Here is a 27483-nt window from a genome sequence, read left to right on the forward strand (position 1 = left end):
CGAAATGGCAATCGCCGCAAATCACTGTAAACATATTTATCAGAAATGTAATTCCTAATCGTATTTCACAGAATTATCCAACATATTTAACTGCTGATTTTTGGTGTAAAGTTGATTATCACTATTTCTGAGTGGGAATCTTGTATGGGAGTGGTGAACCAAGAGGCATTCTCCCTGAAGCAGAGAGGATTAAGGGGAGACTTGGTAAAAGGGGTGCACATCTGAAAGGGTGAAAGTGAAGGGGGTTGGTAATCAATGACACTTTGTAATGTCACCGAATGTACTGAGACACAGATTCATTTTTGTAAACAGATGGCACGGTGGCGCAGCGGTAGAGTTGCTGTCCTACAGCACCAGAGTCCCGGGTTCGATTCTGACCACGGGTGCTGCCAGTACGGAGTTTGTACCGCACGTGCCTTCTCCGGGTGCTCCGGTTTCCTCCCACACTCCAAAGATGTATAGGTTTGTAAGTTGTTTGGCTTTGGTAAAAGATGGTATGTAGGATAGTGCTACTGCACGAGGATAGGTGTTCGGCACAGACTCGATGGGCCAAAGGGCCTGTTTCCGTGTTGTATCTCTTAACCGTAGCTTTAAGTTGAGGGGGAAAGTTAAAAAGGAAATGTGCACCTTTTTTCACACAGGGGATGGTGGGTGCCTGGAACACGCTGCAGGGGATGGTGGTGGAGGATATAGTGTTTAAGAGGGTTTTTAGATAAGCTCATAGATATGGAGGGACATGTAGCTCTAAGGATCATAAAGGGATTCACTTGATTGGACTAAATTATTTTTCTGGAAATCCTCATGAGTACAGTATAGAAGGTGGCAGCAACAAGGAACTGCAGATGCCCGTTGACCAAAGAAAGACATCAAATGCTGGTGTAACTGAGCAGGACGGGCAGCATCTCTGAGGAACATGGATAGGTGACGTTTTGGGACGGGACCCTTCTTCAGACTCTTTATACTTCATATTTTTACATTGACTTTCTATTATAGAAGACGGTAGCCTAGTCTAGCTGCCAGGAAAGTAGCTCTACTTTAATTCTGCATTTCGTTGTCTCTGTACTGTACACTGACAATGACAATTAAAGTTGAATCTGAATCTGAATTCAATTAAATGCCAATCTTTGTGTAATTCAGCATGGATAAATAAAAGCTGTAATAATGTTTGAAAGATTACCTGGTTAATTTCTTCAATCAGAGTTCTTATATTAACTTGTGTCCTTTATCTGTTATGAGTTATGCCGAATACTTGTCCGTTAAGTTCTGCACTTCCACTGCAGTTAATATGCAAGGGGGATTCATACATGATGGGAGTTGATTCAGCTCATCATGTTGGTGGAACAAGAAGCAAGAGAAGTTGACAACAGTGAAACCACTGAGATCACATGTATTGAACTGATAATCAACCAACAACCCCTGTTATGGTCCCCACGTCTGCATGCTGAACATTGCTCCCAGGTACATTGGCTTCTGTAAATGGCCCTTTAGTGTGTAGGATGTGAAAGTGGGATAACATAGAGCTAATATACGGGTGATCGTTGGTCGGCACGGATGCAATGGGCCAAAGGGCCTGTTTGAACACCATTGCTAAAACTAAACCAAAGCCCATAAGCGAGGTTGTAACCTCTGTGACTTGCTTGTATGTATTTCGTTACGAGGTAAATGCTATTTTACCTTTTGTCGCTATCTGAAAATGAGTCAATTTAGTCTAAGAGCCGACACAGTTATTTTTACAACTTTTCCACATCGCAGTAAAACCATCCATCGCACATTCACACAAGCACGGCCAGGGTGTCTCTGATTTGAACAGCTACTTAAAGACCATGAGAGGTCAAGGGATCTGGAATCCCCAAATCTCTTGAATTAGCTCCCTCACATTGAAGCAGACAGACTGGAATGGAAAATTATTACCTTCTCCCCTTTCCTCCCAAGAACAGCTTCTGTCCTGCAAAATTGGTGTTTGTGGGCCCAACTATGTATTTATTCCCATAAGGATTCAAAGCAACTCAGTGGGTCAGGCAGCATCTGGTGAAAAGACTGTCTGAAGAAGGGTCTCGACCAGAGAACGTCACCCATTCCTTCTCTCCGGAGATGCTGCCTGACCCGCTGAGTTACTCCAGCTTTTTGTGTCTATCTTCCGTATCACTTATTGCTTGGTGGAAGAAATGGTGAGCTGTGCAGACAGACATACAGGTTGATCGACGGGAAGAGAGAGAGCTGGATGTTTGGGACAACGAAACACAAAGTGCTGGAGTAACTCAGCAGGTCAAGCAGCATCTCTGGTGAAAAAGGGCAGACCTGACCTGAAACGTCACCCCTTCCTTCTCTCCAGGGATGCTGCCTGGTCAGCTGAGTTACTCCAGCACTTTGTGACTACCTTTGGGATAAAGCAACACCTGCAGTTCCTTGTTTCTACAGCATGTCAGAGGAGTCCTGCTGCAAAGGGACGCCAACCTTACCAAGTGGTAACTGGGGCATGTGGTTTTGTAAGAAAAGAAACGGAGCAATTAGTTTTATGTAGAAACAAGGAACTGCAGATGCTGGTTTACACAGAGGGACACAAAGTGCTAGAGTTACTCAGTGGGTCAGGCAGCATCTCTGGAGAACATGGATAGGTGACGTTTCGGCTCAGCTTCTCTACCCCTCCTCACCAACTCCAATCTCGCCCCCTCTGAACACACGGCCCCCCCACTCACTTAGAGACACTGTCATTAAACCCGCCGACAAGGGAGGTGCCGTTGTAGTCTGGAGGGCTGACCTCTACTGTGGAGGGAATGGAAGGACAATGTTTAGGGTCAAGTGATCGCCTGTCCTATTCCCTCAACAGATGATGCCTGACCCGCTGAGTTCCCCCAGCACACTGTTCAGATACTTGGATATAGACACAAAATGCTGGAGTAACTCAGCTGGTCAGGCAGCATCTCTGGAGAAAAGGAATAGGTGACGTTTTTGATCAAGACCCTTCTGCAGACCAGAGTCAGGGGAGGGGGAAACGAAAGATACAGAAGGGGAACCTGGAGACCAAGTCTGAACAAAGATCCTGACCCGAAACATCACCTTCATGATCTCCAGAGATTCTACCTTAGAGTCATAGACTGATACAGCATGGAAGCAGGCCCTTCAGCCCAACTTGCCCACACCAGCCAACATGTCCCAGCTATACTTGTCACCTCACTTAGCCTTCGAGTTATTCCAGTACTTTGTGTTATTTTTTTTGGGTCAGTACCCTTATGGACGGGAGGAGGGAGAACTCGAAATTCACAGAAACTGGCGCATGAAACCGCAAGCCTGATAATTTCCACTGAAACGGATCATAGAGGGGGTGGGGCTGTAGTTTGACCACTGGTTGAAGATTAGTGCCCAGATCAGGACGTGTCTAATATTGTGTTGCACTGGGATGTTTATCTTCGCATATATTTTTGAATATTTGAAGGAGGGGCCAGCGACAGCAATATAAGGAGGTCGGTGTATTTGGAGCATCAGCGACTTCAGAATCCACGGCGCCCGAGTTGAAGCCAGAAGCCGCTGCCTGCGAAAATCAACGATGGAAAACGGCGGAGACCTGTACCACACAGATGTGAAGAAGCTGGACGATTTCATTAAAAGAAACTTGGAGCCCAGCGGGTTCAATGTCGGCATGAAGGAAGCCGTGAAGAGAATCTGCGAGTTTTTAAAGAACCAATGTTTCATGAATCAACCCAACATTAGTGTCATCAGAGCCGTGAAGGTGAGTCGCTTAGATTGTAACCGCTGCTGACCACAATTAATTATTTAAAATAATGTCTTTAGTTTATGAATGGGGGCGTTTTATTGACATGGGATGGCACATCCTTGCAAACATGTAGAGGATTTGGTGGAGACTGCTCTGGTGGTACTTTGTAGGCGCGAGGAACTGCAGATGCTGGTTTATAAACAAAAAAACACAAAGTGCTGGAGTAACTCTGATCCCTATACTTGCGAAAGAGTCGTAGGTTCATAAGTTTCAGGAGCAGAATTAGGCCATTCGGCCCACCGGGTGTATTCTGTCATTCAATCATGGCTGATCTATCTTTCCCTCTCAGCCCCATTCTCCTGCCTTCTCCCTGGAAGCTTCAACGTCGGGAGAATTGATGGATAGAAAATGAGCAAAGTCGATAACAAAGTTTCTAATTCTGAATTATGATGAAGATTGAAAGGAATGGCATTTTTTATATCATCTACCCAGAATGTGTAAGTTTGCAAATATTAAAACAATTATGAATATTTTTTTTCCTTTTTGTTGTTGTCAGGGTGGATCGTCGGGGAAAGGAACAGCTTTAAAAAATAGTTCGGATGCCGATCTTGTCATCTTTCTCAGTTGCTTCAAAAGTTTCCAGGACCAGAGAGCCAACAGGCAGGAAATCCTGGAGGAAATTCGGAAAATGCTGGAAAAGTGCTCCAGAAGCCTTGCATATGAGATTCATGATATTCAAATCACGATAGGTTCAAGCAATAACCCACCCAAATCTATGAGCTTCATATTGCAATCGAAAAAGAGTTCAGAGAGTGTGGAATTTGATGTTCTGCCAACCTATGATGCATTAAGTAAGAATTTATAGCAATTTCATGTGACATAGAATTAAAAGTATTATTACATGGAATCATACAGCATTGAAACAGGCCCTTCAGCCCAACTGGCCCACACTGACCAAGGTGCCCCATCTCCATTTGTCCCTCCTGCCTGCATGTGGCCCATATCCCTCTGAACCTTTCCTATCCATGTACCTGGTCAAATATTGTGATAGTACCTGCCTCAATTATCTCCTCAGGCAGCTCTTGCATCTTAAATGTAATTTGGAACCTTCTGTCAGCCTCCACTGTTCACCTTGAAAGATGGGAAGAGTGAAGCTGGTCTGATTTGGTCCCACCAATGTCCCATTGTTAGTTAAAAGTATTTCTGGTGTTCAGTTCCTTGGCATCTGGAATTAGCTTTTGATTGGAAGACTTGTCAAAATGATATATTTTTTCTTTCTAGGCAGAATGATTTGCACAGCTGGTAGAGCTGCTGCCTCATAGTGCCAGAGACCCGGGTGTAATCCTGACCTCTGGTGCTGTCGGTATGGAGTTTGCACGTTCTCCCTGGACCGTGTGGGTTTTCGCCGGGTGTTCCGGTTTCCTCACGCATGTTTATAGGTTAATTAGCCTCTGTAAATTGCCCTTAGTGTGTAGGGAGTGACTGAGAAAGTGGGATAACATTGAACTATTGTGAACGGCATAGACTCGGTGGGCCGAAGGTCCTGGTCCCATGCAGTATCTCTAAACTAAACTAAGTGACAATTAGGAGGTATTCTCCTTGCGTCTAATGACCACAGAAGGTTCATCTTCCAGATGAAATCTCAGGCTGCAATCTTCTGTCAATATGCCGTCGCTCTCCACTAAGACACTGAGCTGATCCATAGTCACACTCTTTGCTCCATCTATTTTACTTGAGTTTGACTTGATTGTACCTTTATATAGTACTGATTAAACTTAAATCTATATCATTGCTGTCTGGCAGTGTACAAATACCCTTCAAAACCGTGGACGGACGGGTTCGAGGGCAGCTGGTTTTACCATCAGAACCTTTGTGTGTCATCCAGGTTAAAGCCACCTTGGGTTAAACTTACAGATAACCCCTTGGAAGGTTGCTTGTTAATCTCTTTGAAGGTGAAAACCTAACCTGAGACTGATTAAAATGCAACACTGTATGGGGTTATGGGGATAAGTCAGGAGAATGGGGTTAGGAGGGAGAGATAGATCAGCCATGATTAAATGGCGGGGTAGACCTGATGGGCCAAATGGCCTAATTCTGCTCCTATTACTCATGGCCTGCTTAGTCTTGGATGAGTTTATAGGACAGCTTTTGTTAAGGAATTGCCTTTTGACCATCTCCCATTAATCATTTAATTTCTTCCAGCACCACAGTGCAATTTCAGTGTTGCGCATCTCAAGTTAATCAATTTTGTAAATGAAAATAAGGTCATGGATGGAGAATTCTCTCCCTGCTTCACTGAACTTCAGAGAGAATTTGTGAAACGGCATCCGGCAAAAGTTAAAGACTTGATTCGTCTGCTGAAATATTGGTACAAGGAGGTGAGTGACTTGAGAACAGGATCATTGTTAATCATTGAAACCACGGGAGGGTGAAGTCAGACAGTGATACAGCGCGGAAACAGACCCTTCAGCCCAACTTGCCCACACCGGCCAACATCTCCCAGCTACAGTAGTCCCACCTGCCTGCGCTTGGTCCATATCCCTCCAAACTTGTCCTGACTGATTCTTCGTTAGTAAAGTGCCAGGGGTTATGGGGCGATGGCAGGACAATGGAGTTGAGAGGGAAAGATAGATCAGCCATGATTGAATGGCGGAGTGGACTTGATGGGCCAAATGGCCTAATTCTGCTCCGAGAGAAGGTAGTTGAGGCAGGGACTATTACAACGTTTAAGAAACATTTAGACAGGTACATGGATAAGACAGGTTTAGAGGGATGTGAGTCAAATGCAGGCAGGTGCGGCTGGTGCAGGTGAGACATATTGGCTAGTATGGGCAAGTTGGGCCGAAGGGCCTGTTTCCACACTGTAAGACTATGATTCTCAAAATCAGATTTGTCACTGATTTTCACCAGCATGTCAAGCCACGGAAATCTGAGTTGTGTGGTGGAGCACGGCTCCCTGAAAAATATGCGGTGGAGCTATTGACAGTCTATGCCTGGGAACAAGGTAATCATCAGGAGAGGTTTGATACTGCCCAAGGGTTCCGCACAGTCCTGGACCTGATCTGCCGCTATCAGGAAGTCTGCATCTACTGGACAGAGTTCTATGATGTCAAGAATCCAACCGTGGCCGACGTTTTAATCAGGAAGCTCCATGGCAAAGGGTAAGTCACTGTAGACTATTCCAATTACACTTACTCTTGTACTTTTAATTAACCTTCCCCTTCCGGCTTCCTGGTCCAGCAGCAAATATTACATTGCATCACATTCTTCAGATATCTTCTTGAAACACATTGGACATATAAGAAAAAATAATTACTGAATGTCCAGAGATACAGCATGGAAACAGGCCCTTCGGCCCACCTTGTCGACATTGACCATCAACTCCCTTTTTCTCACTAGTTCTGTGCTATCCCACTTTCGCATCCACTCCCTGCACATTTGGGGCAATATTTTGCAGAGGCCAATTAACCGACAAACCTGCACAACTTTGGAATGTGGGAGGAAACCAGAGCACCCGGAGGAAACCCACACGGTCACAGGGAGAACGTGCAAAGTCCATTCAGACGGCATCCGAGGTCAGGATCGAACCCGGGACACTGGCGCTGTGAGGCAGCAGCTCTACCAGCTGCACCACCGTGCCGTCCTTAATTGAAATACAAATGTCTGCACAGAATCACAAGATGATCCTTTGTAATTGCAGGATTGATACACAATAATAATAAATGCCATGGCATTCACTGGCATATTGTCAGCAAACACCAGCTTAAAGTTAAGTGGTGTTATTTAAATGGTTTTATTTTTCAGGCCATTCATTCTTGACCCAGCCGATCCAACTGGAAATGTGGCTTCACCAGGTAGTTGGAATGTGATGCAGGATGAAGCCAGGAAATGTCTAAGCATGCCCTGTGTCATGAACACCCCAGCTTGGGATGTCCAGGTAAAATGGTTTAAAGGAATGATGGTGTTTTGCTGAGTGGGTGATGGGATTCTGTTATACATCACCACTGCCACACTGTATAGACGTCACCTCCCACCATTGACTCCATCTACACTTACCCTACCTCGGAAAAGCAGTCAACGTAATCAAAGACTTGTCCCACCCCAGTCATTCCTTCTTCTCCCCGCGCCCCTCAGGCAGAAGATACAGAAGGTTGAAAGCGTGCACCACCAGACTCAGGAGCAGCTTCTTCCCCTCTGTTATCTACTTCTTCTTCTACCATATGGCGTGCACAGCCTAAAGTTGTAGGACAACTTGTTCTATTTGATGTTATTTGATTGTGCACACATTCGTTGAAACAGGGCGGACCACGTGAAGGTTGCAATCTTCCACCCCCCCTCTGTTATCAGGCTTGTGAACTGTCGTTCACTCTGTTCACCTTCACCCCATTGTAGACACAGTCTATGGACTTTCCCAGAGGAGGAGTTGAGGCAGGTACAATCACACCATTTAAAAGATATTTGGAGAATTGCATGGATCAGAAAAGTTTACAGGAATATGGGCCAAACACAGGCTGGTGGGATTAGCATAAATGGGGCATATTCAATGGTCTGGGCTTTTAATGAATGGTGAATTGAGGCCACACCCATTACCATCGCTCCCTGGTTAATTCAGGCGGAAAGGTGCCGTTTAAATTGGCTCCTATTCTGTGCATCTGCCCAATCTATTCCTCTCATGATCTCCCCTCATCCTCCTGCGCTTCAAAAGAATAAATCTCGTGTTCCAAGTGCACCCGATGATGCCCAAAAGAATGGGTGTCCACAATCTCACTCTCTTATGTGTCTTGTCCAAAATGAAAAGGAACTACATTTTATTTATTGCCATTTTTACTTGTGTTCCTCAGCCAGTGAAGACATTTAAAATCACTGTGACCAGCCTGGGTGGTAAATCATTACAACTAAAGGCCGACATTAATTTCAAGGTCTCTGAGATCAAACGCAACATTCATCAAAATTGGAAAATTTCAGTCTCCCAGCAACAACTGGTATTCAATGGCACCATTTTGGATGATGGAAAAACCTTGTTGGGTTCCAGGATCTTCTTTGATGCAACGATCCAGCTAATGCCAAACACAATGGAAATATTTGTCAAATACAATGAGCGTAATCTGACAATTCAGGTTTCACCAAGCGACAAGGTTTCAAGTTTAAAAAATGAAATTGAATCTCAGACACACGTCCAACCAAGGCAGTACCACTTGACCTTTCAATCTAACCCACTTGAAGATGAACGTACACTGGAATCTTACGGCATTAAGCAACATTCCACCATCCAAGTCAACCTGCGACTGCGTGGTGGCAGCGAACTCCAATGTTTAAATGCAGAGGATCATAGTTAAACAGTATGAAAATCAGTAGCAATGCGAAAGACTTTAAATTAAGTTATCATTGAGGGGTAATTATCTGGGGTGAATCGGAATTAACTATCACTGGCGACAGACAAGCGGCGGACTCTGCTTTTAACAGGCACATGTTCTGTATTGTGTTCTTTCTACTGGAACATTTTCCCACCACCTGTTCATCCAGGCGATCTTATGTGACCAATATCCACAAATGGAACTGGGGTGATTCAGCATGTTCATCCCACATGAGGGGCAACAGATAAGGTTGTTCGGTGATTTGTAACTTAGTCGGCAACAGATAGGTGGGGACACTCGTGTACAGCCTAGGTTGTGTGCAGAACAAAGCATTTGACTGTACCGAGGCACCCTACCCTAGATAGGTACATGTAACAATAAAGTATCATTCATTCATTCATACATTCATTCATGCAGTCTCAGTGCACATTCCCCAAACCCCTCAGTCCTCAGCAAACATGCTCAATAGTCAGCTCTTTATCTGGGCATTTTTAACTCCATTTACAACCTTCACCTTGTACACACACTTACAATGTTCAAATGACAATGTGGACGCCCACAGCTACTGGTTTTCAAACTATTTGACAATTAATGCTGATTTTTCGGTGGTTTTGCGCTCTAAGGATCATAAAGGAATTCACTTGATTGGACTAAATTATTTTTCTGGATACGTTGAAAATCCTCATGAGTACAGTATAGAAGGTGGCAGCAACAAGGAACTGCAGATGCCCGTTGATCAAAGAAAGACATCAAATGCTGGTGTAACTGAGCAGGACGGGCAGCATCTCTGAGGAACATGGATAGGTGACGTTTTGGGACGGGACCCTTCTTCAGACTCTTTATACTTCATATTTTTACATTGACTTTCTATTATAGAAGACGGTAGCCTAGTCTAGCTGCCAGGAAAGTAGCTCTACTTTAATTCTGCATTTTGTTGTCTCTGTACTGTACACTGACAATGACAATTAAAGTTGAATCTGAATCTGAATTCAATTAAATGCCAATCTTTGTGTAATTCAGCATGGATAAATAAAAGCTGTAACAATGTTTGAAAGATTACCTGGTTAATTTCTTCAATCAGAGTTCTTATATTAACTTGTGTCCTTTATCTGTTATGAGTTATGCCGAATACTTGTCCGTTAATTTCTGCACTTCCACTGCAGTTAATATGGAAGGGGGATTCATACATGATGGGAGTTGATTCAGCTCATCATGTTGGTGGAACAAGAAGCAAGAGAAGTTGACAACAGTGAAACCACTGAGATCACATGTATTGAACTGATAATCAACCAACAACCCCTGTGTATGGTCCCCACGTCTGCATTCTGAACATTGCTCCCAGGTTCATTGGCTTCTGTAAATGGCCCTTTAGTGTGTAGGATGTGAAAGTGGGATAACATAGAGCTAATATACGGGTGATCGTTGGTCGGCACGGATGCAATGGGCCAAAGGACCTGTTTGAACACTATTGCTAAAACTAAACCAAAGCCCATAAGCGAGGTTGTAACCTCTGTGACTTGCTTGTATTTATTTTGTAACGAGGTAAATGCTATTTTACCTTTTGTCGCTATCTGAAAATGAGTCAATTTAGTCTAAGAGCCGACACAGTTATTTTTACAACTTTTCCACATCGCAGTAAAACCACCATCGCACATTCACACAAGCACGGCCAGGGTGTCTCTGATTTGAACAGCTACTTAAAGACCATGAGAGGTCAAGGGATCTGGAATCCCCAAATCTCTTGAATTAGCTCCCTCACATTGAAGCAGACAGACTGGAGTGGAAAATTATTACCTTCTCCCCTTTCCTCCCAAGAACAGCTTCTGTCCTGCAAAATTGGTGTTGTGGGCCCAACTATGTATTTATTCCCATAAGGATTCAAAGCACTAGAGTAACCCAGCAGGTCAGGATCTCTGGAGAACATGGATTGGAGATGTTTCAGGTCGAGACCCTTCTGGTCTCATTATTCCCATGGTGTGGGTGTGAATGACTAGATCAACATTTAAGCACTATTCAAGATTGCTCTTGTACTGAGGGGTTTGTGGAACCATCACAGTGCACAGCTGGAAGTCAAAACTATAACATTATTTGAGGCACAGAGAGGGTAGACAGGCAAAACCTTTTTTCCAGGATGAAACTAGGGAGAGATGGAAATCCAGGATGCAATGGTCCATCTCAGGGTTCATCCTGAGCAAGTGTAACTAAATTGTCAGAGGTTGAGAGACAGTCAGAGGACTGTCAGATCAGTGGACTATTCATACACAAACATTCTGAGCCATAGCCTCAGTGTAAAAGGATGTATCTTTAGAAATTTGATGAGGAGGAATTTCTTTAGTCAGGAGGTGGGGAATCTGGAATTCATTGCCAAAGACGGCTGTGGAGGCCAAGTCAATGGGGATTTTTTTAAGGTGGAGCTTGTCTGATTCTTGAGTACACAAAATTGCTGGGGAAACTCAGCGGGTGCAGCAGCATCTATGGAGCGAAGGAAATAGGCGACGTTTCGGGCCGAAACCCTTCTTCGCTCCATAGATGCTGCTGCACCCGCTGAGTTTCCCCAGCAATTTTGTGTACCTTCGATATTCCAGCATCTGCAGTTCCCTTTTGAACAGATTCTTGAGTAGTTTGGGTTGTCAGGGGTTATGCGGTGAAGGCAGGAACATGGGGCTGAGAGGGAAAGATAGATCAGCCATGATTGAATGGTGGAGTAGACTTGATGGCAGACACAAAATGCTGGAGTAACTCAGCGGGACAGGAAGCATCTATGGAGAGAATGGGTGACGTTTTGGGTCAGACCCTTCTTCAGACTGACAAACGCTTTAACTTGATGACTATTTCTTTGTCCTGCCCCCACCGGTCTTCCAGTTTTTTACCTTTCGCGTCTGTTTCTGTAAATAGACAGCACCTGCAGTTCCTTGTGTCCTCACTTAAAACTTATTTTCACCATCGGCCAGTTTTGACAAAGATCCTTCTGAATAGTCAACGCTGTTTCTCTTGTTGCACTTGCCGCCTGGCCTGACGATAGTTGTCGCTGACGTTTGAGTTCCTGAAGTTGATGTTGACATGTTATTTGCAGCGTCACACACGGAAATAGAAACTCGAAACTTACCCCGATGACGTGGAAATGGAAACCAAGTTATCAAACGCTGGCAGGTCAGGCTCTGTTGACTTTAGCTCAAAATGAGGGAGACTCTTGACTTGATCTAAGTAAACGTTTGTCCTCCACTCGTCCGAACCTTAGTCAATTTATAGATTATCCCCGGGTTCTTCATTTATAATAAACAATGAAAGGACTGTTTTTTTTCTCTTGTCTGAATTGTGTTGTGTGACCGTCTACAGAGAGGGGGCTCCACACTCTGGGCGAGGCTGCTCCCTGGGCTTTGAAAGGGAGTTTGTTGTTTAATGTTTATTTTCACCGTTAATATCAAACAGAACACGGGGGATTCCTGTTTCAGAGTCAACCTGGAACCATTCTCTGGGGGGAGGGGCAGGAAGGAAGTTTACACCGAAGATAAAACTAATTGCTCCACAGACACAAAATGCTGGAGCAACTCAGTGGGTCAGGCAGCATCTGGTGAAAAGACTGTCTGAAGAAGGGTCTCGACCAGAGAACGTCACCCATTCCTTCTCTCCGGAGATGCTGCCTGACCCGCTGAGTTACTCCAGCTTTTTGTGTCTATCTTCCGTATCACTTATTGCTTGGTGGAAGAAACGGTGAGCTGTGAAGACAGACATACAGGTTGATCGACGGGAAGAGAGAGAGTGGGCTGGATGTTTGGGACAACGAAACACAAAGTGCTGGAGTAACTCAGCAGGTCAAGCAGCATCTCTGGTGAAAAAGGGCAGGTGGGGTCCCGACCTGAAACGTCACCCATTCCTTCTCTCCAGGGATGCTGCCTGGTCAGCTGAGTTACTCCAGCACTTTGTGTCTACCTTTGGGATAAAGCAGCACCTGCAGTTCCTTGTTTCTACAGCATGCCAGAGGAGTCCTGCTGCAAAGGGACGCCAACCTTACCAAGTGGTAACTGGGGCATGTGGTTTTGTAAGAAAAGAAGCGGAGCAATTAGTTTTATGTAGAAACAAGGAACTGCAGATGCTGGTTTACACAGAGGGACACAAAGTGCTAGAGTTACTCAGTGGGTCAGGCAGCATCTCTGGAGAACATGGATAGGTGACGTTTCGGCTCAGCTTATCTACCCCTCCTTACCCACTCCAATCTCGCCCCCTCTGAACACACGGCCCCCCACTCACTTAGCGACACTGTCATTAAACCCGCCGACAAGGGAGGTGCCGTTGTAGTCTGGTGGGTTGACCTCTACTGTGGAGGGAATGGAAGGACAATGTTTAGGGTCAAGTGATCGCCTGTCCTATTCCCTCAACAGATGATGCCTGACCCGCTGAGTTCCCCCAGCACACTGTTCCGATACCTGGATATAGACACAAAATGCTGGAGTAACTCAGTTGGTCAGGCAGCATCTCTGGAGAAAAGGAATAGGTGACGTTTTTGATCAAGACCCTTCTGCAGACCAGAGTCAGGGGAGGGGGAAACGAAAGATACAGAAGGGGAACCTGGAGACCAAGTCTGAACAAAGATCCTGACCCGAAACATCACCTTCATGATCTCCAGAGATTCTACCTTAGAGTCATAGACTGATACAGCATGGAAACAGGCCCTTCAGCCCAACTTGCCCACACCAGCCAACATGTCCCAGCTATACTTGTCACCTCACTTAGCCTTCGAGTTATTCCAGCTATTTGTGTTATTTTTTTAGCGTCAGTTCCCTTATGGAAGGGAGGAGGGAGAACTCGAAATTCACAGCAACAGGAACATGAAACCGAAAGCCTGAGAACTTCCACTGAAACGGATCATAGAGGGTGTGGTGCTGTAGTTTGATCACTGGTTGAAGATTAGTGCCCAGATCAGGACGTGTCTAATATTGTGTTGCACTGGGATGTTTATCTTCGCATATATTTTTGAATATTTGAAGGAGGGGCCAGCGCCCGCAATATAAGGAGGTCGGTGTGACACAGTTAGTTCACATTTTATTTGGAGCATCAACGACTTCAGAATCCACGGCGCCCGAGTTGAAGCCAGAAGCCGCTGCCTGCGAAAATCAACTATGGAAAACGGCGGAGACCTGTACCACACAGATCCGAAGAAGCTGGACGATTTCATTAAAATATACTTGGAGCCCAGCGGGTTCAATGTCCGCATGAAGGAAGCCGTGAAGAGAATCTGCGAGTTTTTAAAGAACCAATGTTTCATGAAGCGACCCAACATTAGTGTCATCAGAGCCGTGAAGGTGAGTCGCTTAGATTGTAACCGCTGCTGACCACAATTAATTATTTAAAATAATGTCTTTAGTTTATGAATGGGGGCGTTTTATTGACATGGGATGGCACATCCTTGCAAACATGTAGAGGATTTGGTGGAGACTGCTCTGGTGGTACTTTGTAGGCGCGAGGAACTGCAGATGCTGGTTTATAAACAAAAAGACACAAAGTGCTGGAGGAACTCTGATCCCTATACTTGCGAAAGAGTCGTAGGTTCATAAGTTTCAGGAGCAGAATTAGGCCATTCGGCCCACCGGGTGTATTCTGTCATTCAATCATGGCTGATCTATCTTTCCCTCTCAGCCCCATTCTCCTGCCTTCTCCCTGGAAGCTTCAACGTCGGGAGAATTGATGGTTAGAAAATGAGCAAAGTCGATAACAAAGTTTCTAATTCTGAATTATGATGAAGATTGAAAGGAATGGCATTTTTTATATCATCTACCCAGAATGTGTAAGTTTGCAAATATTAAAACAATTATGAATATTTTTTTTCCTTTTTGTGGTTGTCAGGGTGGATCGTCGGGGAAAGGAACAGCTTTAAGAAATAGTTCGGATGCCGATCTTGTCGTCTTCCTCAGTTGCTTCAAAAGTTTCCAGGACCAGAGAGCCAACAGGCAGGAAATCCTGGAGGAAATTCGGAAAATGCTGGAAAAGTGCTCCAGAAGCCTTGCATATAAGATTCATGATATTCAAATCACGATAGGTTCAAGCAATAACCCACCCAAATCTTTGAGCTTCACATTGCAATCGAAAAAGCGTTCAGAGAGCGTGGAATTTGATGTTCTGCCAACCTATGATGCATTAAGTAAGAATTTATAGCAATTTCATGTGACATAGAATTAAAAGTATTATTAATAATAATACTATAATAAGTATTATTATTCTTCAATGACAAACAACGTAGTAAGTTTAATATTACATCAATTGTCAGTATCTAAGCAATAAAAGGTCACTTTTTTGTCCTGAAGGTCCACTGACATCGACTGGCGTGAAGAATCAGGTCTATGAAGATCTCATTGCTACCGGAGAACGTGGGGGAGAATTCTCGACATGCTTCACCGAACTCCAGAGGGACTTTATAAAGAACCGACCCCCTAAACTGAAAGGCCTTATCCGACTTGTGAAGTATTGGTATACTGAGGTATATTTGGAGACTGCTTCTGAAATTGTTCTATGATGAGGTGTTTACTGCTATATAAGTTGAATTGCTTTTGGAAGTGCAAGTGCAGATCAAATCACATTGTTGTGGTACATTTGTCCATGTCAGGTACCAATAAATGAATCTTGTTAGTCCTATACCCCTGCTGTTCCCTATAGCCCTGTAAATGATTCTCTCTCAAGTCGCAATCCAGCCCCACTATGCACTCACCTGATTGTTTCACTATCCCATCCCCCTGTTCCCATCCCCCTGTTCCCCTCCCCCTATCCCCTTCCAACCATCCCTCTCTCCGGCTTCTCGTTTCACTCTTCTCTCCTTATCCTACACCCTTTTCATTTCTAGCCTTTGTCCATCCATCTGTCAATTAACCCCCCCCAACTAGTATCCACCCATCACTTGCCAGACTTTGTCCTGCCCCCTCCTCTTTTCCAGCTTTCTCCCCCTACTCTAACCAGACTGAAAAAGAGCCCGAATGTGAAACGTCGTCTATCCGTGTCCTCCGGAGATGCTGCCTGACCAGCTGAGTTACTCCAGCACTATGGGTTTTTTCAATGTAAATTAGCATTTGCAGTGCTTTGTGACTTCCTTTTGAAGAAACGGACTCATTCTGTTCCAGCCACCCCTACAACCAGTGTTTCCAGAATGTAACAAATCTTTGTATAGAAGGATTCTCCTTGCAACCCCTTGTACCTTTGGTTTAAATTTAACACCAACTGGACCAACTGAGACCCGTTGGGTCCCTGTCACACGGGAGGCCTGGTCCCCTAACGCAACCCATTCCAACGCAATATTCCACCACTCACCCGTTCCCCCAACGCAATATTCCACCACTCACCCATAGCCCCCACAGGAGGCCCCTGGTCCTGGAACTAACCAGTATCCAAGCTGTATCTCTAAACTAAACTGAACTGAACAATGCACCCAAGACCTTAATAATTAATCTCATCCCTTTGTTAATATTTTTGTTAACTATGTTAAAGTTGAATTTTCCACCTGAGTGAATAGTTCTTTAATTTGCCGATAATGTTCTTTAATGTATGGCGGTACGTTCCTTCATTTTAACTGGTTTAGTTTAGAGATGCAGCCTGGACACAGGCCCTTCGGCCCACCAAGTCTGCGCTGACCAGTGATCACCCGTACACTAGTTCTAACCTAAACACTAGGAACAATTTACAGTTAATCTGTGGGAGTAAACCAGAGCACCCGGAGAAAACACGCTACCACAGGGAGAATGTGCAAACTCCGTACAGACAGCAACTGGCGTTGTAAGGCAGCAACTCTACCGCTGCACCACATTGCTGTCTGTAAAGTAACCGCTTGAACAGGGACTCGAACCCTGGACCCTCAGATTAAAAGTCTGGTGCTCTACCGACTGAGCTATCTGGCCCTGAACTAAACTGAACTATGCACCCAAGACCTTAATAATTAATCTCATCCCTTTGTTAAAAGAGACAGTCCAAGGGCGGAAGGTTCAAATGCTGATTTATTTTTATCTAACAGTATGTCCGTCGCCCATATAAATGCAAACTGAGACCCGGAGAGTATTTACCACCAAAGTATGCTCTCGAGCTGCTGATCATCTATGCATGGGAGAGCGCTGAGAAGGGAGAAAATTTCAGCACCGCGGAAGGATTTCGCACCGTTCTGGAACTGATTGTCCAGTACAAAGACCTTTGGATATTTTGGACCACAAACTACAACTTTGACTCTGACAGCATTGGCAGATTTCTGAAAAACAAACTTAAAGAACCTAAGTAAGTGATGTTCAAACCATAATTGTCCTTTATGGAATTCTAGAATCAACACAGCAAGAGGGTTTCGGCCCGAAACGTTGCATATTTCCTTCGCTCCATAGATGCTGCTGCACCCGCTGAGTTTCTCCAGCACTTTTGTCTACCTTCGATTTTCCAGCATCTGCAGTTCCTTCTTAAACACAGCACAGTGAAAGGTTATTTGAAATGGGAAGGAAACATAGAAACATAGAAAATAGGTGCAGGAGTAGGCCATTCGGCCCTTCGAGCCTGCACCGCCATTCAATATGATCATGGCTGATCATCCAACTCAGTATCCTGTACCTGCCTTCTCTCCATACCCCCTGATCCCTTTAGCCACAAGGGCCACATCTAACTCCCTCTTAAATATAGCCAATTAACTGGCCTCAACTACCTTCTGCGGGAGAGAATTCCACAGATTCACCACTCTCTGTGTGAAAAAAGTTTTCCTCATCTCGGTCCTAAAAGATTTCCCCCTTATCCTTAAACTGTGACCCCTTGTTCTGGAACTGCAGAGGCTGGTTTATACCAAAGATAGGAACTAGAGCACCCGGTGAAAACTCATGCAGGTCAAGGGGAGATCGTACAAACTCTGTACACACGGTACCCGTAGTCGGGATCAAACCTGTGTATCTGGCGCTGTAAAGCAGCAACTCTACCGCTGCACCACCAGATGTCCTCAGTATTTAGTCTACTAGGGTACAGAAGGTCAGGAGGCAACAAGGAATCGATGAAAGGATAAGCAGCCTTAAAGGTTTGCTCAATCTCTTTTTTTTACTTTTAATATATCTTCTTTTTCTTTTTCTCTTTTACTTTTTCTAGGGCCTGCTTCTTAACTCTTTTTTGAATTTTTCGTTTCTAAGGGTCTCTTTTGATCACTCTTTCACACACTATCCTATTTAACTCTCTTTACTTTTCTTCTTTTTAAAGTTTAAAATGTGAAGTGGTACAGGAAATGTATTATGTTATTTTTGGCTTATATTATTGTAATGTAAAAAAAATAAAAAAAAGATTTGCTCAAGGGATAATTCCCAAAGGATTCTGTGGTGTACAGAACGAGCTAGTAAAACTGTGTTTGGCTGCTGATTCTTATGTGTTTGAACCCTTAGGCCAATGATCCTTGACCCCGCAGATCCAACAGGTAACGTTGCTGCAGCAGCGAGATGGGATCTAGTGGCAGAAGAGGCCAAGATATGTTTACAGCAGAACTGTGTGAAAAATGTCAACTCCTGGAATGTTAAGGTAAAATATCACAGGGAACATGCAATGGCATTGGTATCGGTTTAGTATTGCCACATGTATCGAGATAATGGTGAAAAGCTTTTGTTTGCATTGCACTTCCAGAGACAAAGTTCAATGCCTGCAATGAGGTGGGTTGGAAGATTATGACTGCACCCTAGCTTATGGGAGGAACATTTAAGAAGCATTTACCTATCTTTAAGAAACATTTAGACAGGTACATGGATAGGACAGGTTTAGAGGGATATGGGCCAAATGCAGGTAGGTGGGACGTGTAAATGGGAACTGTTGGCTGATGTGGGCAAGTTAGGCCGAAGGGCCTTATTGTCGTCATTGAACTTTATCTCTGGAGGTGCAATGCTACAGAATTCTGCAGTTCAATATTTTTCTCTTTGCTCTGCCTATTGTACGTTTGATTGACTCTATGAATGTTCAGAATTCTGATAACAGAGGGGAAGAAGCTGGTTCTGAGTCTGGTGGTACATGCTTTCAATTTTTTGTATCTTCTGCCCGATGGGATTGGGGAGAAGAGGGAATGACTGGGGTGGGAAAGGTCCTTGGGAGACACCATGAAGTTAGATTTCTCTCATGATTTTGTACACTAACGTAGACTAATTGGTATTTTGAGTTTCAGTTTTCAGAGATACAGAATGGAAACAGGCCATTCAGCCCATCGAGTCCACGCCGACCATCGATCACTTCAGTTCCATGTTCTAACCCACGTTCGCATCCACTCCTTACACACTAGTGACTATTTACAGAAGCCAATTAACCAACAAACCCGCACATCTTTGGGACATGGGAGGGAACCGGAGCACATGGTGGAAACCGACACGGTCACAGGGAGAACGTGCAAACTCCACACATAGAGCATTCATGGTCAAGATCAAAGCCGGGTCTCTGGCACTGTGAAGCAGCAGCTCTATCTGTACAGCAAGATTATAGCAGAGCAGAGGGTAACAATCCTTGTTTATATTTGTGTTTTTACAGCCTGTGACATCCAATAGTCACCTGGAATGGAATGACAACATGCTGCAGGATACACGCACACAAGACCCTAGTTGGTGCACCTTGCTTTAACAAAAAGATTTGCGCAAGGAATCAATACTGGAGCATTGGAGAGAGATGTCGAAATGGCAATCGCCGCAAATCACTGTAAACATATTTATCTGAAATGTAATTCCTAATCGTATTTCACAGAATTATCCAACATATTTAACTGCTGATTTTTGGTGTCAAGTTGATTATCACTATTTCTGACTGGGAATCTTGTATGGGAGTGGTGAACCAAGAGGCATTCTCCCTGAAGCAGAGAGTATTAAGGGGAGACTTGGCAAAAGGGGTGCACATCTGAAAGGGTGAAAGTGAAGGGGGTTGGTAATCAATGACACTTTGTAATGTCACCGAATGTACTGAGACACAGATTCATTTTTGTAAACAGATGGCACGGTGGCGCAGCGGTAGAGTTGCTGTCCTACAGCACCAGAGTCCCGGGTTCGATTCTGACCACGGGTGCTGCCTGTACGGAGTTTGTACCGCACGTGCCTTCTCCGGGTGCTCCGGTTTCCTCCCACACTCCAAAGATGTATAGGTTTGTAAGTTGTTTGGCTTTGGTAAAAGATGGTATGTAGGATAGTGCTACTGCACGAGGATAGGTGTTCGGCACAGACTCGATGGGCCAAAGGGCCTGTTTCCGTGTTGTATCTCTTAACCGTAGCTTTAAGTTGAGGGGGAAAGTTAAAAAGGAAATGTGCACCTTTTTTCACACAGAGGATGGTGGGTGCCTGGAACACGCTGCAGGGGATGGTGGTGGAGGATATAGTGTTTAAGAGGGTTTTTAGATAAGCTCATAGATATGGAGGGACATGGAGCTCTAAGGATGATAAAGGGATTCACTTGATTGGACTAAATTATTTTTCTGGAAATCCTCATGAGTACAGTATAGAAGGTGGCAGCAACAAGGAACTGCAGATGCCCGTTGACCAAAGAAAGACATCAAATGCTGGTGTAACTGAGCAGGACAGGCAGCATCTCTGAGGAACATGGATAGGTGATGTTTTGGGACGGGACCCTTCTTCAGACTCTTTATACTTCATATTTTTACATTGACTTTCCATTATAGAAGACGGTAGCCTAGTCTAGCTGCCAGGAAAGTAGCTCTACTTTAATTCTGCATTTCGTTGTCTCTGTACTGTACACTGACAATGACAATTAAAGTTGAATCTGAATCTGAATTCAATTAAATGCCAATCTTTGTGTAATTCAGCATGGATAAATAAAAGCTGTAACAATGTTTGAAAGATTACCTGGTTAATTTCTTCAATCAGAGTTCTTATATTAACTTGTGTCCTTTATCTGTTATGAGTTACTTGGTGCCGAATACTTGTCCGTTAAGTTCTGCACTTCCACTGCAGTTAATATGCAAGGGGGATTCATACATGATGGGAGTTGATTCAGCTCATCATGTTGGTGGAACAAGAAGCAAGAGAAGTTGACAACAGTGAAACCACTGAGATCACATGTATTGAACTGATAATCAACCAACAATCCCTGTGTATGGTCCCCACGTCTGCATTCTGATCATTGCTCCCAGGTTCATTGGCTTCTGTAAATGGCCCTTTAGTGTGTAGGATGTGAAAGTGGGATAACATAGAGCTAATATACGGGTGATCGTTGGTCGGCACGGATGCAATGGGCCAAAGGGCCTGTTTGAACACTATTGCTAAAACTAAACCAAAGCCCATAAGCGAGGTTGTAACCTCTGTGACTTGCTTGTATTTATTTCGTAACGAGGTAAATGCTATTTTACCTTTTGTCGCTATCTGAAAATGAGTCAATTTAGTCTAAGAGCCGACACAGTTATTTTTACAACTTTTCCACATCGCAGTAAAACCATCCATCGCACATTCACACAAGCACGGCCAGGGTGTCTCTGATTTGAACAGCTACTTAAAGACCATGAGAGGTCAAGGGATCTGGAATCCCTAAAATCTCTTGAATTATCTCCCTCACATTGAAGCAGACAGACTGGAGTGGATAATGATTACCTTCTCCCCTTTCCTTCCAAGAACATCTTCTGTCCTGCAAAATTGGTGTTTGTGGGCCCAATTATGTATTTATTCCCATAAGGATTCAAAGCACTAGAGTAACCCAGCAGGTCAGGATCTCTGGAGAACATGGATAGGAGATGTTTCAGGTCGAGACCCTTCTGGTCTCATTATTCCCATGGTGTGGGTGTGAACGACTAGATCAACATTTAAGCACTATTCAAGATTGCTCTTGTACTGAGGGGTTTGTAGAACCATCACAGTGCACAGCTGGAAGTCAAAACTATAACATTATTTGAGGCACAGAGAGGGTAGACAGGCAAAACCTTTTTTCCAGGATGAAACTAGGGAGAGATGGAAATCCAGGATGCAATGGTCCATCTCAGGGTTCATCCTGAGCAAGTGTAACTAAATTGTCAGAGGTTGAGAGACAGTCAGAGGACTGTCAGATCAGTGGACTATTCATACACAAACATTCTGAGCCATAGCCTCAGTATAAAAGGATGTATCTTTAGAAATTTGATGAGGAGGAATTTATTTAGTCAGGAGGTGGGGAATCTGGAATTCATTGCCAAAGACGGCTGTGGAGGCCAAGTCAATGGGGATTTTTTTAAGGTGGAGCTTGTCAGATTCTTGAGTAGTTTGGATTGTCAGGGGTTATGCGGTGAAGGCAGGAACATGGGGCTGAGAGGGAAAGATAGATCAGCCATGATTGAATGGTGGAGTAGACTTGATGACAGATACAAAATGCTGGAGTAACTCAGCGGGACAGGCAGCATCTATGGAGAGAATGGGTGACGTTTTGGGTCAGACCCTTCTTCAGACTGACAAACGCTTTAACTTGACTATTTCTTTGTCCTGCCCCCACCGGTCTTCCAGTTTTTTACCTTTCGCGTCTGTTTCTGTAAATAGACAGCACCTGCAGTTCCTTGTGTCCTCACTTAAAACTTATTTTCACCATCGGCCAGTTTTGACAAAGATCCTTCTGAATAGTCAACGCTGTTTCTCTTGTTGCACTTGCCGCCTGGCCTGACGATAGTTGTCGCTGACGTTTGAGTTCCTGAAGTTGATGTTGACTTGTTATTTGCAGCGTCACACACGGAAATAGAAACTCGAAACTTACCTCGATGACAGGGAAATGGAAACCAAGTTATCAAACGCTGGCAGGTCAGGCAGGGACACTGGTGACTTTAGCTCAAAATGAGGGAGACTCTTGACTTGATCTAAGTAAACGTTTGTCCTCCACTCGTCCGAACCTTAGTCAATTTATAGATTATCCCCGGGTTCTTAATTTATAATAAACAATGAAAGGACTGGTTTTTTTCTCTTGTCTGAATTGTGTTGTGTGACCGTCTACAGAGAGGGGGCTCCACACTCTGGGCGAGGTTGCTCCCTGGGCTTTGAAAGGGAGTTTGTTGTTTAATGTTTATTTTCACCGTTAATATCAAACAGAACACGGGGGATTCCTGTTTCAGAGTCAACCTGGAACCATTCTCTGGGGGGAGGGGCAGGAAGGAAGTTTACACCGAAGATAAAACTAATTGCTCCACAGACACAAAATGCTGGAGCAACTCAGCGGGTCAGGCAGCATCTGGTGAAAAGACTGTCTGAAGAAGGGTCTCGACCAGAGAACGTCACCCATTCCTTCTCTCCGGAGATGCTGCCTGACCCGCTGAGTTACTCCAGCTTTTTGTGTCTATCTTCCGTATCACTTATTGCTTGGTGGAAGAAACGGTGAGCTGTGAAGACAGACATACAGGTTGATCGACGGGAAGAGAGAGAGTGGGCTGGATGTTTGGGACAACGAAACACAAAGTGCTGGAGTAACTCAGCAGGTCAAGCAGCATCTCTGGTGAAAAAGGGCAGGTGGGGTCCCGACCTGAAACGTCACCCCTTCCTTTTCTCCGGGGATGCTGCCTGGTCAGCTGAGTTACTCCAGCACTTTGTGTCTACCTTTGGGATAAAGCAGCACCTGCAGTTCCTTGTTTCTACAGCATGCCAGAGGAGTCCTGCTGCAAAGGGACGCCAACCTTACCAAGTGGTAACTGGGGCATGTGGTTTTGTAAGAAAAGAAGCGGGGCAATTAGTTTTATGTAGAAACAAGGAACTGCAGATGCTGGTTTACACAGAGGGACACAAAGTGCTAGAGTTACTCAGTGGGTCAGGCAGCATCTCTGGAGAACATGGATAGGTGACGTTTCGGCTCAGCTTCTCTACCCCTCCTCACCAACTCCAATCTCGCCCCCTCTGAACACACGGCCCCCACTCACTTAGCGACACTGGCATTAAACCCGCCGACAAGGGAGGCGCCGTTGTAGTCTGGAGGGTTGACCTCTACTGTGGAGGGAATGGAAGGACAATGTTTAGGGTCAAGTGATCGCCTGTCCTATTCCCTCAACAGATGATGCCTGACCCGCTGAGTTCCCCCAGCACACTGTTCAGATACCTGGATATAGACACAAAATGCTGGAGTAACTCAGCTGGTCAGGCAGCATCTCTGGAGAAAAGGAATAGGTGACGTTTTTGATCAAGACCCTTCTGCAGACCAGAGTCAGGGGAGGGGGAAACGAAAGATACAGAAGGGGAACCTGGAGACCAAGTCTGAACAAAGATCCCGACCCGAAACATCACCTTCATGATCTCCAGAGATTCTACCTTAGAGTCATAGACTGATACAGCATGGAAACAGGCCCTTCGGCCCAACTTGCCCACACCAGCCAACATGTCCCAGCTATACTTGTCACCTCACTTAGCCTTCGAGTTATTCCAGTACTTTGTGTTATTTTTTTAGGGTCAGTACCCTTATGGACGGGAGGAGGGAGAACTCGAAATTCACAGCAACAGGAACATGAAACCGCAAGCCTGATAATTTCCACTGAAACGGATCATAGAGGGTGTGGTGATGTAGTTTGACCACTGGTTGAAGATTAGTGCCCAGATCAGGACGTGTCTAATATTGTGTTGCACTGAGATATTTATCTTCGCATATATTTTTGAATATTTGAAGGAGGGGCCAGCGCCCGCAATATAAGGAGGTCGGTGTATTTGGAGCATCAGAGACTTCAGAATCCACGGCGCCCGAGTTGAAGCCAGAAGCCGCTGCCTGCGAAAATCAACGATGGAAAACGGCGGAGACCTGTACCACACAGATGTGAAGAAGCTGGACGATTTCATTAAAATATACTTGGAGCCCAGCGGGTTCAATGTCGGCATGAAGGATGCCGTGAACAGAATCTGCGAGTTTTTAAAGAACCAATGTTTCATGAATCAACCCAACATTAGTGTCATCAGAGCCGTGAAGGTGAGTCGCTTAGATTGTAACCGCTGCTGACCACAATTAATTATTTAAAATAATGTCTTTAGTTTATGAATGGGGGCGTTTTATTGACATGGGATGGCACATCCTTGCAAACATGTAGAGGATTTGGTGGAGACTGCTCTGGTGGTACTTTGTAGGCGCGAGGAACTGCAGATGCTGGTTTATAAACAAAAAGACACAAAGTGCTGGAGTAACTCTGATCCCTATACTTGCGAAAGAGTCGTAGGTTCATAAGTTTCAGGAGCAGAATTAGGCCATTCGGCCCACCGGGTGTATTCTGTCATTCAATCATGGCTGATCTATCTTTCCCTCTCAACCCCATTCTCCTGCCTTCTCCCTGGAAGCTTCAACGTCGGGAGAATTGATGGTTAGAAAATGAGCAAAGTAGATAACAAAGTTTCTAATTCTGAATTATGATGAAGATTGAAAGGAATGGCATTTTTTATATCATCTACCCAGAATGTGTAAGTTTGCAAATATTAAAACAATTATGAATATTTTTTTTCCTTTTTGTTGTTGTCAGGGTGGATCGTCGGGGAAAGGAACAGCTTTAAGAAATAGTTCGGATGCCGATCTTGTCGTCTTCCTCAGTTGCTTCAAAAGTTTCCAGGACCAGAGAGCCAACAGGCAGGAAATCCTGGAGGAAATTCGGAAAATGCTGGAAAAGTGCTCCAGAAGCCTTGCATATGAGATTCATGATATTCAAATCACGATAGGTTCAAGCAATAACCCACCCAAATCTATGAGCTTCATATTGCAATCGAAAAAGAGTTCAGAGAGTGTGGAATTTGATGTTTTGCCAACCTATGATGCATTAAGTAAGAATTTATAGCAATTTCATGTGACATAGAATTAAAAGTATTATTACATGGAGTCATACAGCATTGAAACAGGCCCTTCAGCCCAACTGGCCCACACTGACCAAGGTGCCCCATCTCCATTTGTCCCTCCTGCCTGCATGTGGCCCATATCCCTCTGAACCTTCCATATCCATGTACCTGGTCAAATATTGTGATAGTACCTGCCTCAATTATCTCCTCAGGCAGCTCTTGCATCTTAAATGTAATTTGGAACCTTCTGTCAGCCTCCACTGTTCACCTTGAAAGATGGGAAGAGTGAAGCTGGTCTGATTTGGTCCCACCAATGTCCCATTGTTAGTTAAAAGTATTGCTGGTGTTCAGTTCCTTGGCATCTGGAATTAGCTTTTGATTGGAAGACTTGTCAAAATGATATATTTTTTCTTTCTAGGCAGAATGATTTGCACAGCTGGTAGAGCTGCTGCCTCATAGTGCCAGAGACCCGGGTGTAATCCTGACCTCTGGTGCTGTCGGTATGGCGTTTGCACGTTCTCCCTGGACAGCGTGGGTTTTCGCCGGGTGTTCCGGATTCCTCACGCATGTTTATAGGTTAATTAGCCTCTGTAAATTGCCCTTAGTGTGTAGGGAGTGACAGAGAAAGTGGGATAACATTGAACTATTGTGAACGGCATAGACTCGGTGGGCCGAAGGTCCTGGTCCCATGCAGTATCTCTAAACTAAACTAAGTGCCAATTAGGAGGTATTCTCCTTGCATCTAATGAGCACAGAAGGTTCATCTTCCAGATGAAATCTCAGGCGGCAATCTTCTGTCAATATGCCGTCGCTCTCCACTAAGGCACTGAGCTGATCCATAGTCACACTCTTTGCTCCATCTATTTTACTTGAGTTTGACTTGATTGTACCTTTATATAGTACTGATTAAACTTAAATCTATATAATTTCTGTCTGGCAGTGAACAAATACCCTTCAAAACCGTGGACGGACGGGTTCGAGGGCAGCTGGTTTTACCAACAGAACCTTTGTGTGTCATCCAGGTTAAAGCCATCTTGGGTTAAACTTACAGATAACCCCTTGGAAGGTTGCTTGGTACTCTCTTTGAAGGTGAAAACCTACCCTGAGACTGATTAAAATGCAACACTGTATGGGGTTATGGGGAGAAGTCAGGAGAATGGGGTTAGGAGGGAGAGATAGATCAGCCATGATTAAATGGCGGAGTAGACCTGATGGGCCAAATGGCCTAATTCTGCTCCTATTACTCATGGCCTGCTTAGTCTTGGATGAGTTTATAGGACAGCTTTTGTTAAGGAATTGCCTTTTGACCATCTCCCATTAATCATTTAATTTCTTCCAGCACCACAGTGCAATTTCAGTGTTGCGCATCTCAAGTTAATCAATTTTGTAAATGAAAATAAGGTCATGGATGGAGAATTCTCTCCCTGCTTCACTGAACTTCAGAGAGAATTTGTGAAACGGCATCCGGCAAAAGTTAAAGACTTGATTCGTCTGCTGAAATATTGGTACAAGGAGGTGAGTGACTTGAGAACAGGATCATTGTTAATCATTGAAACCACGGGAGGATGAAATCAGACAGTGATACAGCGCGGAAACATACCCTTCAGCCCAACTTGCCCACACCGGCCAACATGTCCCAGCTACAGTAGTCCCACCTGCCTGCGCTTGGTCCATATCCCTCCAAACTTGTCCTGACTGATTTTTCGTTAGTAAAGTGCCA

General features: G+C 44.5%; 1 protein-coding gene and 1 non-coding gene across 2 annotated transcripts in view; one reads left to right on the forward strand and one right to left on the reverse strand.

The window, feature by feature from the left end:
• The window catches only part of LOC116987180, a 116356-nt gene that overhangs the window by 67535 nt on the left and 21338 nt on the right, over positions 1-27483 (forward strand). The window lies entirely within an intron of this gene.
• On the reverse strand, positions 16871-16942 carry trnak-uuu. The gene has a single exon. It is a non-coding gene; the product is annotated as a tRNA-Lys (tRNA).

Source organism: Amblyraja radiata, chromosome 25 (assembly GCF_010909765.2).
Source record: "Amblyraja radiata isolate CabotCenter1 chromosome 25, sAmbRad1.1.pri, whole genome shotgun sequence".
Lineage (NCBI taxonomy): Eukaryota > Metazoa > Chordata > Chondrichthyes > Rajiformes > Rajidae > Amblyraja > Amblyraja radiata.